This window comes from Nanorana parkeri, unplaced genomic scaffold, assembly GCF_000935625.1.
Source record: "Nanorana parkeri isolate BGI_ZX_2015 unplaced genomic scaffold, ASM93562v1 scaffold383, whole genome shotgun sequence".
Classification (NCBI taxonomy): Eukaryota; Metazoa; Chordata; class Amphibia; order Anura; family Dicroglossidae; genus Nanorana; species Nanorana parkeri.
The window spans coordinates 250,288-263,196 of NW_017306651.1; the positions used below are offsets into that span (position 1 = coordinate 250,288).

The window sequence follows — 12,909 nt, forward strand, 5'->3', positions numbered from 1 at the left end:
ATTATCTCAGAAGCATCCCAAGCTGATGCCATTGTCACAACCCCAAAGCCCATTGACATATGTCCTTAAAAATATTCCCTGGTGATCCTGCCAGAATGGTTCTTGTTCGGGCACTTTCTGTCACAGGGTGGCAATGCTCTGTCCCTGTCTCCCAACTGTGCCTCAGCATTGTCAACCTTTTGGGTGGACTTCTGATGGAGACTACAATTGGCCGAAAAGGGACTGCAGGAGATCAGTGGCATTGAGATGCAACAAAGGATGAAAATATTTTATCTGAAAATTGTCAGTTGTTTAGCAAACAAAATGTTATTTGGTTATGGTCTACATCTACGTGATGAAAACCTAAAAAAAAATCTCTTTTTTATTCATGAGTACATATAGACATGTATTGATGTATGTTTTTTTTTTACATTTGCCTGGAATACAATTTTAACATGCAGACATACATTTTCACCATCTCAGACTCAAGGCCACTCTGACAAGGAGCATAACAGACTAGCAGACAGGGCAGTCAGGTTAACAAGATGAATTCCAGGATGAAAATTAGAGATGCTTTGCAGGTTGATTGTATCCCTTGGGTCAGCCTGAATGTGTTTGACTAGAGTGTACTTTTAAGAACATGGGGTAACCATATGCTTCTCCTGTCTATTTTTTTCAGACGTTCCCTGTGGGCTCCCTTTCTTCTTTCCTCTCCATCCTCCAGACAAGCTGACAAAGCTTTCAATGCTCAGGTATTTAACAAAATTATATTTGTAGGTAAGGTAGTATAGTAGAGCTAATTTATGCTGGCAGTACATGAGAATAATCTATTATTTGTGTGCATGTAGAAAAAATACTTGACTATGGAATGGGGTGTTTAAGGTATTGTTGAATGTGTAACTCTGCACAAACATACTTAATCCATACATGTTTATCCATTTTATCGCTGGAAAAGTAAGAAAAGAATTTGCGTTTGTGGTTTGAAGCAACAATTTGACTAGTTATGTGCTTGTCCAACTAAAGTCCAACCAGAAAATGCTATTTCTACAGGTAATACTTCCAGTTAATGGTTGGAGCAAATCCTTTTTATTGAGGGGCCCTCACATGTTGAAGATATCACAAACAAAGAATATCTCCAATTTAATTGATAGCCTGCTTCAACCAGTTTTATAAACACACCCAATGTTATTAAAGTGACACTAAACTATAAAGTTAAATATTATAGATGTATTAAAGTACCCTTTTAACAAAAATGTATCTTATTTGTGTATCACTGGGCTATAGATCCTCAAATCATCTCTGAATTGGTGCCGATATTGTCCTTCCTTCTGGAGGGTGGCTATTTTTGTTCCCCATGGTCCCTGTGTGTTGTAAATTAGGCCCCTGCTCCAAGCTTGCTCCCATGATGGACTACAATCTCACATTTAGTTTACTAATTTGCATTGAGATTGTAGTCCATCACAGGAGTGAGCTTGGAGCAGCGACTACTTTACAACACACACAGGGACCATGGGGATCAAAAGTAGCCACCCTCCAGAAGGAAGCACAGTGTCAGCACCAATTCAGAGATGATATGAGGATCTACAGCCGAGTGAATAAATATTATCTACCCCTAATGGTGTATGGGTGCTCCATTCCCACTTTTTAGCCTGTCTGCGTTTCTTCTCCTTGAATATTCCTTAATATTGCGTCTTTTCCTTAGATTATTCAATTCTTTACGTGCCCAGTACACACTAGTTTTTTTTTTGCTGGCAGTGCAAAGAACAGGACTGAAAGTCAAATGGTGGTAGCACATAGCAATCATTTAGAAATCAGTTTACTTTAGGTGGTGGCAACTTTAAGATAAGTTTTTGCAGAAAGCAGCCATTCCCCTTACTTATGTAGCAATACTAGTTTTGGAACAATGTCCCAGAACTAGGGTGTGTTACAGTCTCAGATCATGGAATGACTGCTTCTCAGCCTAAGTAGACAAAAATTTCCTTAAGTAACGAGTCATTTAATATTAACCTATCAACAGCAACACATGGTGGCTGCCTTAATGCCCTCTGCTTATTTCTAGTTTCCTGATATAATTCTAGTTTCCTGATATAATGCTGCTACTTGCTACTTAAGTCATTGACACAGAACATGTATAAAAATAAGGTCTTCTGATTTTCCTCCAACTTTACTAACCTGCATACTTGTTCCAGGTTAGTGATTGAGAAAGTATAGAAGCCAAGCAGCATAACAGACTAGAAAAGAGCATTTGCAGAATGAGGTCAGCGATGGTAGCCCCATATTTCTATCGTAAGCCAGTTTTGCAAAAGATTAAATCTGTTGCTGAACATTGCTCTTGCTCTTACTGATAGCCACATCAAGTGATGATCAAACCCGGGGCTTGCGGACCTAGTTAAAGGACCACTTAATTTGTATTTCCTTAAAAACAAAACAAAAATGAATTTTTGCCTTCATTTGAAAAGTAAAATAAAGGAATACTTTCATATCTATCAAAGCACACCTGTAATGTACAAAAAGCTGAAGCTTCAGATCAGATAGACCGATCTCCTCTAAATAATTTAAACTGCAAAAGTCAAAGGTTAAGCATTACACATTTACTCTGAAGATGGTTTGGGTAACCTGGAGTGTAAGATGAATAGAAAACAGAGAAAAAACAAATCTAAAAGCTCAGAAAGACGTATTAACCCAGTTCTGTTATATATTAATTAAAATGTCTGTAGTAAGTCAGGAGGACTCCTCACATTACTGAAATAGTATTTTTCCAATATTTTTATGATATCATACAAATATACTATGTAAATGGACTAATTTATGAACCGTGTGCAAAGAGCACAATATGGTTGCCCTAGTAACCCATCAGAAACCATCTTTGATCGCCCTACCCAGACGTCTATAATGTCACTTCTGATTGGTTGCTATGGGTAATTACGTTAGTATATGCCTTGATACATGCAACAAAATATAAACAATTGCAAGGGCTTCTGTTGGAGAGAGTAGATTAATTTGCATATGTGATATATAAGGTTAGAAAGACGTACTGTAAATAAAATAAATAAAAAAAAACTAAAGTAAAGCTTATTTGAGCAATTCTAGGGATGTACCAATACCGTGTTTTCAGTATTGAGTACAAGTACCGATATTTTGGTTTCGGCACTTGCCAATACCGAGTACCGATACCTGTGCTTCCGATGGCATGGTGCTGACTTCCGGGGCAATTAGGAAGCCGAGCGGCATGTAATGACATGCTGCCCGGCTTCCTGCTTGCCCTGGAAGCCATTTCCATGTTGTTTGGCCGGCTTGATTGTGATTGGCCGGGAAACCAGCTTCCCAGCCAATCAACATGGAGCCGGCTTCCCGGCCAATCAGGATGGAAGGGTGCAACTTTTTTCTTGGGTAGGGAATTTTTTAGGGATGCACCGATACTGATATTAGTATCGGTGTCGATACCGAGTATTTGGGCGAGTACTTGTACTAACCCAAATGCTTCAATACCTTCCCCAATACCGGAACTTCTGGTCAGAGGAAAATGTACTCTGACCGGCAGTGCCATAGGGGAACAAAGAGCCAGCTTCCTTGGCAATCAGGAAGCCGGGTGGCGAGTAATGACCCACTTCCTGAATGATTGGGAAGCCGGCTCCATGCTGATTGGCTGGAAAGCCGGCTTCCCAGCCAATCAGCATGGATCTGGCTTCCTGGCCAATCAGGAAGCCAGGAGGTGGGTCATTGCTTGCCACCCGGCTTCCTGATTGCCCAGGAAGCCGGCTCCATGTTCCCTTTTCATCTGACCAGAAGCTTTGGGTCACGGGAGGACGCTAGTTTGTGTCCTCCCATGATCCTTAGGAGAACTACGGGGGAAAACACTTACCCCATAGTTTTCCTTTAAGGCTTTGTAAATATAAGCGTCACATCTGATAATTTAAAGTAAACCTGTCAGTGGTGTTACCTTACTGCACCCAGCCTGCTGAATGGACAATGAAGGAGCATCAATATACTGCTTAGGTGCTCTCCCCTCCTATTATCATATATCCTGTGTTAGACTGATAGCATTATGTATTACAATAAAGCCAGATTTCCTATCATTGCTGGCCATTGTTCATTTGATTTTCTAATAGTTAGTAGGATCAAATAGTTTTTCAAATGTAGTGGCGAAATAAATCGGTGGAGCGGGATGGGAATTTTTTTTCAAAGGAACAAAATTCTAACAATGTATGTGGTTTTTGTTTAAGAATTGCCAATTTCATTTCCAAAATCGAATGTTAAAATCAAATGAATTTTGAATGAATGACATGGCATTTGAATGAATGACAAGTCTCTGACGGCATTGATGAATGAATTGTTTGAAGCTGATATAAAGATCTCTGCTTCTACTATAAGGAAATACTATATATCCATGAATTAATACTCGTTTAGTCTGCGAGGTAATGTAATGCAGAGGGCTATTTACCCTATTCCTACTATGCAGAACCAGCAGGCACCATTGGTCCTGCATTGTTTGTGTATAATGGCGTTAGGGAGGAGGTAGTCACAGAAGTGGCTTTGTGGGTCCTCTCATCCATATCGGATGCAGTGGGGAGGAAGCCTGCAGAACTAGGCAATACGATAAGTCGTTCTATCGCCTGTGTGCTTCTAGACTAATCAAGCATTAGATCCTTGATAGAATGGGGGTGGGAAGTAGGGGGCAGGGGGGCACCACCATAGAATAGTGCTGGCTTCAATTGCAGCAAAGAATAATCAGGGTTGTTCTGGGCTGTGCAAATATCAGGACTTGAAAGGGAGAAATGCAAATCCTTGGGCAGGTAAAACAGCTCTCATATATGTATTTTAACTGCGTATTTAGTTGTTTGCCTGGAATCTGGAACTTTAGAATAGCCACATCTCCTGTCTAGACTTCTACCCATTGTTCACTTTCTATAAAATCTATATATAACAGAGCTGAGTGAATTATATGTACAGATACATATATCCTGCAGTGCTGTAATCCTGACAGTGAAGGGAAAGGTCACTGGAAAAGTAGGCCAACACTGACTGCTGCTCATGTAGAGAGGAACAATGCAGTATCAATATAATCCTGACAATATGTATTAATAGATCACTGTATAGAACTCTAATGTCTGATTTCCCGTACTGACAGTGGAGGCAGCCATTGCATATTAATAGAGATCTCATTTTGAATGCTTTGGGGCCACTTTTGAGAAATAAATGTCTTATTCTTTACTCAATGTATGAATTCCTATTTTTATTTCACATATATTTTCTTCCCATTTATATGCCGACTAAGCTGTCCATCAAAACCGACAGTGACAGTGATTGGGACAAACTAAAACTCTACCTGGGTTGAGCAGTAGTAGTAACGGTTTATTTTTTGTAAAATAATTTTTTTTTTAAACCTCATGAATAAAAAAAAAACGTTATAAGCACACCTGTTATAGTTTTTCCTCACCTCTGTCATTGTCACTTTTGATGGACAACATGGTCTGCATGTAAATGTGTAGAAAAATAGAAATAAAAGCAAGTGAAACTATAAAAAAAAATCATTTACTGTATTCTATTATTAAATATATTAACCCCATCAGAATACAACATTCTGATGGAACATAAGTAGGAAAAAAAGCTGTCCATCCAGAAGGAAGGACACCTTCAGAACCAATTCAGAGATTATTTGAGGATCTACAGCCAAGTGATACTTGAATGCATTTGTAAGATTTAACTCCTGGGTTTAGTGTCAGTTTAAGTATAAAAGCCTAGAACCTATGACAACAAATGAGACCTTAGTTAAGCACAGTAAATTCTGGTTGGTTGTCATTGGTTACTAGACTGTGCATGATGTTCTTTCCTTGCTATCTCGATTGGACAAGCTCATACATCTCTTTCCTTCCCAACACAAAAAGTTTCTTCTTAGCGTCTGGGTTGAATTCTTCTTAGCTTAGCTTCTTCTTAAACTCAATGTGTTTATGTATGGGCCATTCATATATTTATACTTTAGGACTTGTTTCTAAAGTCTGGCAACATTATTGCTTTACATTTATTTTGCTTATAGTTTGCTGCTAACCATCTCTGATTTTTCCTGTTTGTGTACACTACAAATGGAAAATTAGTGTGAAAAAACATTGTTGTGAAAAGGGAACAGGTTGGGATAAATTGGTAAAGAAATGTACATATATGGCAAAACAGGAAAATAAAGAGGAACTTTACCTGTATCTTTAATCGCTTGATGATCGGGGTGTTTACACCCCCTTCCAGTTCAGGCCATTTTTCAGTGTTCAGCGCTGCAGTACTTTGACTGACATTTATTCTGTCATGCAATGCTGTACTGAAATGAAGTTTATACCATTTTTAGGGGACACATAGAGCTTTCTTTTGCTGGTATTTATTCACCTCTGCGGTTTTTATTGTTTACTATATAGCAAAAAAGTACAGAAAATCTTGTAAAAAAAGACTGTTTCCCTATGAAATGTTATGAAACATTTATTATCACCCCAATGTTTTGGTAAAATATAAAAGACGGTATCACGTCGGGTAAATAGACACCAAACATGTCCATCTTTAAAATTGCGCATCTAGAATTATTGCTCTCACTCTGACCTTTGAGGTGATATGTAACATGTGCAGCGCAATGGGTGCAATCGTCGTTTTCGCATCCAGGCGCACTCAATGCATTTTTTTGGAGGGGGGGGCTTTTTTTTTAATTAGTTTTTTTTTATATATGTGATTTTATTTATTTTTTGTAACTTAATTTTTTTTTTTTTTACACTTAACAAGCCCCCTATGTGTTAGCCAATATCATCAGGGGTCTTTCAGATCCCCAATGATCCCCAATGTCACCTAAGGACCCCCAGAGGAGCTGATGAAGCAGAGATCTGCTTCCCCAGCTTCTCTCCAGCTACAGAAGAAGAGAATGACAGCTAAATGAGGAACTGCATTCAGAGAACAGGGAAGAGATCATAGGGAGATTGAGTTCTGATTTCCCTTTGATCTCCTGTCACAGAGCTGCTGTGCCAGTCCCGGGCTCGCACCAGGCACAGCAGAGCTTGGGACTGGCGGCGAGAGATGACGTCTAAAATGCCCACCTGCATTTAAGAAGCTCCCGGCCAGCCATTTAATCACAACGGCCGGAAAGCAGATGGTTAAAATGACAACAAAAGCACCTTTAGAAATGTTTAGTAATATCTATAAACAGATAATTCTAAATAACTGCAGTTTTTTTTATTCTTTGCATACCTTATTTTTTTTTCTCCTCTCCATTCTTCTCACAGTGGCTATTTTTACTAAGGGCAGATTAATCCATCTATCCTTACTTCCTGGACCTCTGGCACATGTGACCATGCACATCATCTCGGGGGGGGGACGGGACATTTTTATGAGAGCTAGCAAGATTTTGCAATTTACAGATGAGATTTCCCATGCTGATGTAATCTTCCCAGGATTCCACTCCTGGGCACAGGCTACATCACTAATGTCTTAGATGACCAGGAAGTAAAATAAATATATGTTTGTTTAACTAATAAATGTAAGATAATGTCACTATGTTTGCCCTGATGTGGTTCCGAAACCCTGGCTATACTAGACATGTGACATGCTTCTTTAAATAAAAAGAAGACTTGGATTTATCTTATCTTCTGAGTTCTGGTGATTTTCATCTCTATAACCTTGGATACGCACGGCGCCATCTGTGGACATCACTACAAGCACCATCACTATTTTATAAAACCTGCTATCCATTGCTATATGGTATGCAGGGGATATCTTCGTTTACAGCCCACACCAGAACACGTGGCACATCAGTGCCTGCGTTCTGGTCCAGTACGATTTGAAAAAATAGTGCCCACACTATTTCCCACCCTTGAACGCAGGAAGCCAACCGGGATGCGATACAGTGTGTTCCAGCAGCTGACCACTCCGGAACGCACTGTTTGTGGTGTGAACAAGCCCTTAGCACTATTTCATCATGTTTCTTTGTATTTTATTTTCAAAGGCATTCTTTATGTGAACTGGTGCCCCTAAATGGAATATCATGCAGACAATTAGTTATTTTAATGTAAAATTAGAGGTAAAATTACGCCTCTCTCACAGAGGTGTTTCTCTTGCTCTTAAAACCTGCAGAATTTTTGTTCTACATTATAATGATTATACAAAATGTTGTGGAATTTCAGTATTGTGAAGCCTCACTGGAGGTTTAAAGTGCCACTTAGCATGGGCTGCAGTATTGGGATGCATCTGGAAGTCTGTATTTGCATGTATGCATTGGATGCTGAGGACATGTAAGCGCATTTGGACATAATTGTGGCCATGTAAGGTCAATTACCTACTATGGTCATGTGACCTTATAAGGTCAATGATGTCACCAGCATTCCACCCTTTTGTTTATGTGCTGCTGCGGCGCCAGGAATTCTGCTGATTGGGCTGGCACTGACAGCTTTAGATGAGCTTGAGTTCAGTCTATACTCAAAAATGCAATCTAATCACTAGTGATAACTATCTCCCAATTGTGTTCCTTTGTTGTCACTATCACAAGCTCTCTTGAGGAAGACTACAAGTGGCCGCTCCAATACACATTGCTCAGACATTGTCCAATGTTATCAGGGCACCAGTCCAAGCAATGATATGCAGCCAGCGCTGTTGCTAGTGCATGTAGACAGGAAGTAGCTAGGGGAGATGTAGAAAAGGATTAAAAAAAGGTGAAAACAGAGTGTTTTAGCACATTAAATGCTATCCAGTAAGTTTATATTGTCATCTGTGAGATTTGAAACACATTTCCAGAAGAACTTCAACATTCAACACTCAGTTTTCCATGTTATTCTATTGCGTCTGTTCACATCTAAGTGATGTGCTACAGCTCATCTCTCAGAAAAAGTGCAGGAGATTTGTTGGGGCATGATTTTTGGCCCCAATAGACTTCAAGAAGCAGCTGAAAAATTATGTGTAATGCGTGTTTTTCGTCTGATTTGGTGCCTAAAAAAATGTGTCCACCTTAGAAAAGCAGTGTATCACTTCAGGTTCAGTCCATGGCTGCCTGCTATAGCCAGGTGCTTGTCCAGTTTGTTTACTGACAGCCGCATAGACTATGCTTTAGGCTGGCCATACACTGCAACCCGCAGGCTGAACAAAAAAAATAGAGCAGATTCCTCCATCAACACTACGAGCGTGTCACTCGAGGAATACCCGCTGTTTGCATTGGCCAGTTGCCGCTGTCAGAATACCCCTTCAGAGCCGGCGGCTCTTTGATCATCCAAAGATTTTCCTACCGGCTCTTTCGATCATCTGATCGAGGGATGCTGATCGAAAGGGTGCTGACTGTTGGCACCCACTGTAGTGTATGGGTACCTTAAGTGTCAGAGGTCTCAAATCTCTTGTGAGCCAGTTCAGATATAGGTGGTGTGTGATCATGCAATTTCCTTGTATAAGAACCATCTCTTCCTTCTAGAATCTAGCTTTCAATGGCAACAACAAAAACACTCAAGCCCAAATGCATACACACACATTTAAAAAATAGCAAAAACACCAATGCTCAAGTTTGAATGTAGATGTATAGGGATTACATGTAGTGTAAAGCTGTATTCCATGCAAAACTATTATTAACCCTTGCAGTAGGTCTACCCCCACACTGCATGTGCAATAAAGTGCGCACTTTGATGTGCGTTCATGAAAAGCGCACCATATGCTCTTTTCCATGCAGTGCCACCAAGGCATAGAAATAAGGCACCACTAATCCATGGCTTTAGCAAGTGAAGGGTGCTCACCTGCAAGAGTATGACCTCACTCCAACCAAACAGGTATATAGTAAAGGAAGAACCCGGCTGCACTCTGTTCCATGCTGAATCAGTTACTATTTAATGGCACCCCAAACGTGGCTAAGCAAATGCGGTGTTTTCTCATGTGGAAACGCATTCACAAAATTTGTGACTACTACTTGCCTGCATTTGGTGCATGTCCAGGGATCCATTGAAATCTACAGGGATGTGCACCAAACACAGGAAGCAAACGCCCACAAACAAGCAGAAACACATGCACACGTGACACTATGGTGTGAATGGCGGCTTCTAACAATCCTGATGTATAGCAGCGCCATTCTTTCTCCCATACCTCCATCACCGTTCTCCGTTCTGCAAAGCACATTTGAATTAATTTTCAATGTTTCGACTTTATCAGTCACCTGTTTTTTCCAGACAAAGGCATTTACTGCAAAGCAAGTGTCTGTGAAGCACATAGTCCGTTATCCCCAGCCTGGAACATCTGGATGTGATAGGATTTTCACTCTAACAATGGATGTGTGCAACAGCTGCAACTAATTGATCTACCCCTGTGAAATCTTCCCCGCTGTCCTATTTCTCAGTCTGTGTCAGACTCAGGGTCATTTGAGGAGGCCCAACAGCCTCGCAAGGGCTCCCCCTCGTGCTTATAATCTGCAATCATCTGCCAGCTGAGCTGCACGCTTTTTTATTTCTTGTGCTGGATTCAGTATGGAAAGGAGAAGCACAAGATGAGGAAGGATGCAATACAGCGATAAGACGTAAGAATGTACTGTATGTATGTACTGCGCTTTCAGGTATTCATAAATAAAGCATATTATCTTAATTATATTCAGTTATTTTAATAATATAAAGTTATGATTTTACTTAGAACCTGCCTAATATGAACGTTACATTAATAATGATAAGAATATTGCTAAAGTATAGCGGATAGCACGGAAAATAAACAAATAGATCCTTCGACAAATCCAACCCAACCTGTCACGATAAGCTTGGATGATTGCACCAAAGCTGTCTTATTTTGGCTATAGGGTGGCTGATATACTAAAGGCAAATAGGCTGTTCAATTTACAAGGGAATTTTCTCTTAGCTTAGTGAATATGGAGAAACTTCACTTTGCAATGAATACCCAATAAAAATAGTATTTTCCTTGCACATTCTTCAATGATGGAAGTCACATTCACTAAAGCTGGCCATACAGTACACCTTACAATTATTGTTCGATTTATTTCATCCCATCATCGAACCGTCGTCCGTGTTCTGCTCGAATACCTCATCATGCACAGACCAATGTAGATTTCAATTATCGTTCATTATCAATACTATCTGACCGAATTTCGTCGTTTGCGCATGTGCAGCGTTTTTGTTTGAAAACGCCACTAGTCCATTGATTTTTGTACTATTCGAAAAAAAAAATTCCAGCCTTACCAATCGAAGAAATTCCACCAGTTGTACAGTAATTCTGATCATTCACTTTTCATCAACTGGCTCAGGAAAACCTGATCTTGATCGGAAATCCAATGATAATCGCAAGCTGTATGGGCACCTTAAGCTAAAGGGAGAATTCTCTTGCAAAGCGAACAGCCTACTTGTCTTTATTAAATCAACCCAACTATGAGAAGAACCATCTCACCGAAGAGGATAGTTATGCTTGGAAACTTTGAGGTGGAATGAAAAAAAAAAAAAAGATGACCAGCAATGAGATGGCTGGGTACAAACACAGAAAGTATGGACATGCAAATGTGATACCTAACGACGCAAACAGAAGACAGATCATTCTGGAGACACACTATCCATGTGGTTGCAAGAAGTGGACATCAACTTGACAGCCCTTACAAAATATGTTCACATTATAAATATGCACAGACCGGCCCTACCCTGGAGAAGAGGACCCTGCTTGTCACATAACAGGCTTGAAAAACAAAGGCAATATCCAGGAGGAGAGGAAAAAGGACGTGGGGCAGAAGCCTGCAATTTGCTTTCAACAAAGGACTCATTCACGAGTCCTTAATCGGCCAATGTGCTTCAATTATGTTGTGGATACCTGCGACTGGGATCCCAAAAACTAAGAATGTAAAAAAAAAGAGAGATTGGCTGGGGGTGTAGATGGAGAAAGACTGTTCTGCCTTTCCTTAGCCAGATCAGGGTTTTTGTGCATCAATTAACATGTGCAGTGCATAATCAGGACTATGGACAGCTCAACACATATTAATGCCAAACTTATATTTTAGGGCAGTGTTTTGCTCAAGAATGACCATCTAGAATACACTTCTAAAGTTAAAATAAGACTAAGAATGTGGTTTTATAACTGCAAAAAAAATCAAAATAATGAAAAGTCCCTCAGTGCTGCTGGAACAAGATGGTAGTAATGTCTGACCATACAATAACTCGCTTTCTTTCTGTGTTTATAGCCGATGAAAAGCTGAAGAGATCTTAGCATGCAATTTTAGCTTGTTGAATTCATGAAAGAGCTGCGTATCAGGTGTTACATCTACAATGGATAAACTCCAGGTGCTAATAATGCACAAAACTTTTCCTTCTTTGGTTAATCAGGCAATAGTATCAAATGTAGCCATATACATTTTTTAATGATACGTTTAATAGGGATGCTTCAAATTCATGAATTTAGGCCCCATACACACTTGTGAATGGGGCCGATCACAGGAGTCTCATGAAGGCTCATCTGGGAGACTCATGTGATCTGTTGCAACCGGAAAGCTCTGTACAATACAATGACAGCTGCCACACCCTCGTAGCTATTTGCACGACTGTTTGCATGTAATCACGCATGCTGTGATTACCTGTGAACAATCGCACCTGAAGGAAAACATGCAAATGGATTGCGAACAGCTGTAGTCAATGGCAGCTGTCATTGGATTATACAGTACCTCCCACTCACAGCAGATCACATGAGTCTCATGAGGGAATTTGTGAGACTCATGTGATCAGCCCCATTCGCAAATAAGAATGGGGCCTTAGACCCAAGTGCCCTGGAACTTAGGACTGGGCAACAAGACACATAAAAACCTTCAATGATGCCTAACTGAACGCATCTAGAAAGGTCTTTTTTTTTAATCTTGGACTGGCGTCTGCATTACATTGGCATTTTAAGTAAAGTACTTGTACAGGCCAAACTTTTTTTGTAGTATACGAACAGACCGCACTATCCAGAGAATTACAATACTTC

At 40.1% G+C, this 12,909-nt stretch overlaps 1 protein-coding gene across 1 annotated transcript in view; it reads left to right on the forward strand.

Annotated features, from left to right (window-relative positions):
* Positions 1–661: 661 nt before the first annotated feature.
* MYT1L (myelin transcription factor 1 like) overlaps positions 662–12,909 on the forward strand; it is a 184,281-nt gene continuing 172,033 nt past the window's right edge. Inside the window, exon 1 of the mRNA XM_018559231.1 lies at positions 662–731. The gene's annotated coding sequence lies outside the window, so the exon portion shown is untranslated. The remainder of the gene's footprint in view (positions 732–12,909) is intronic.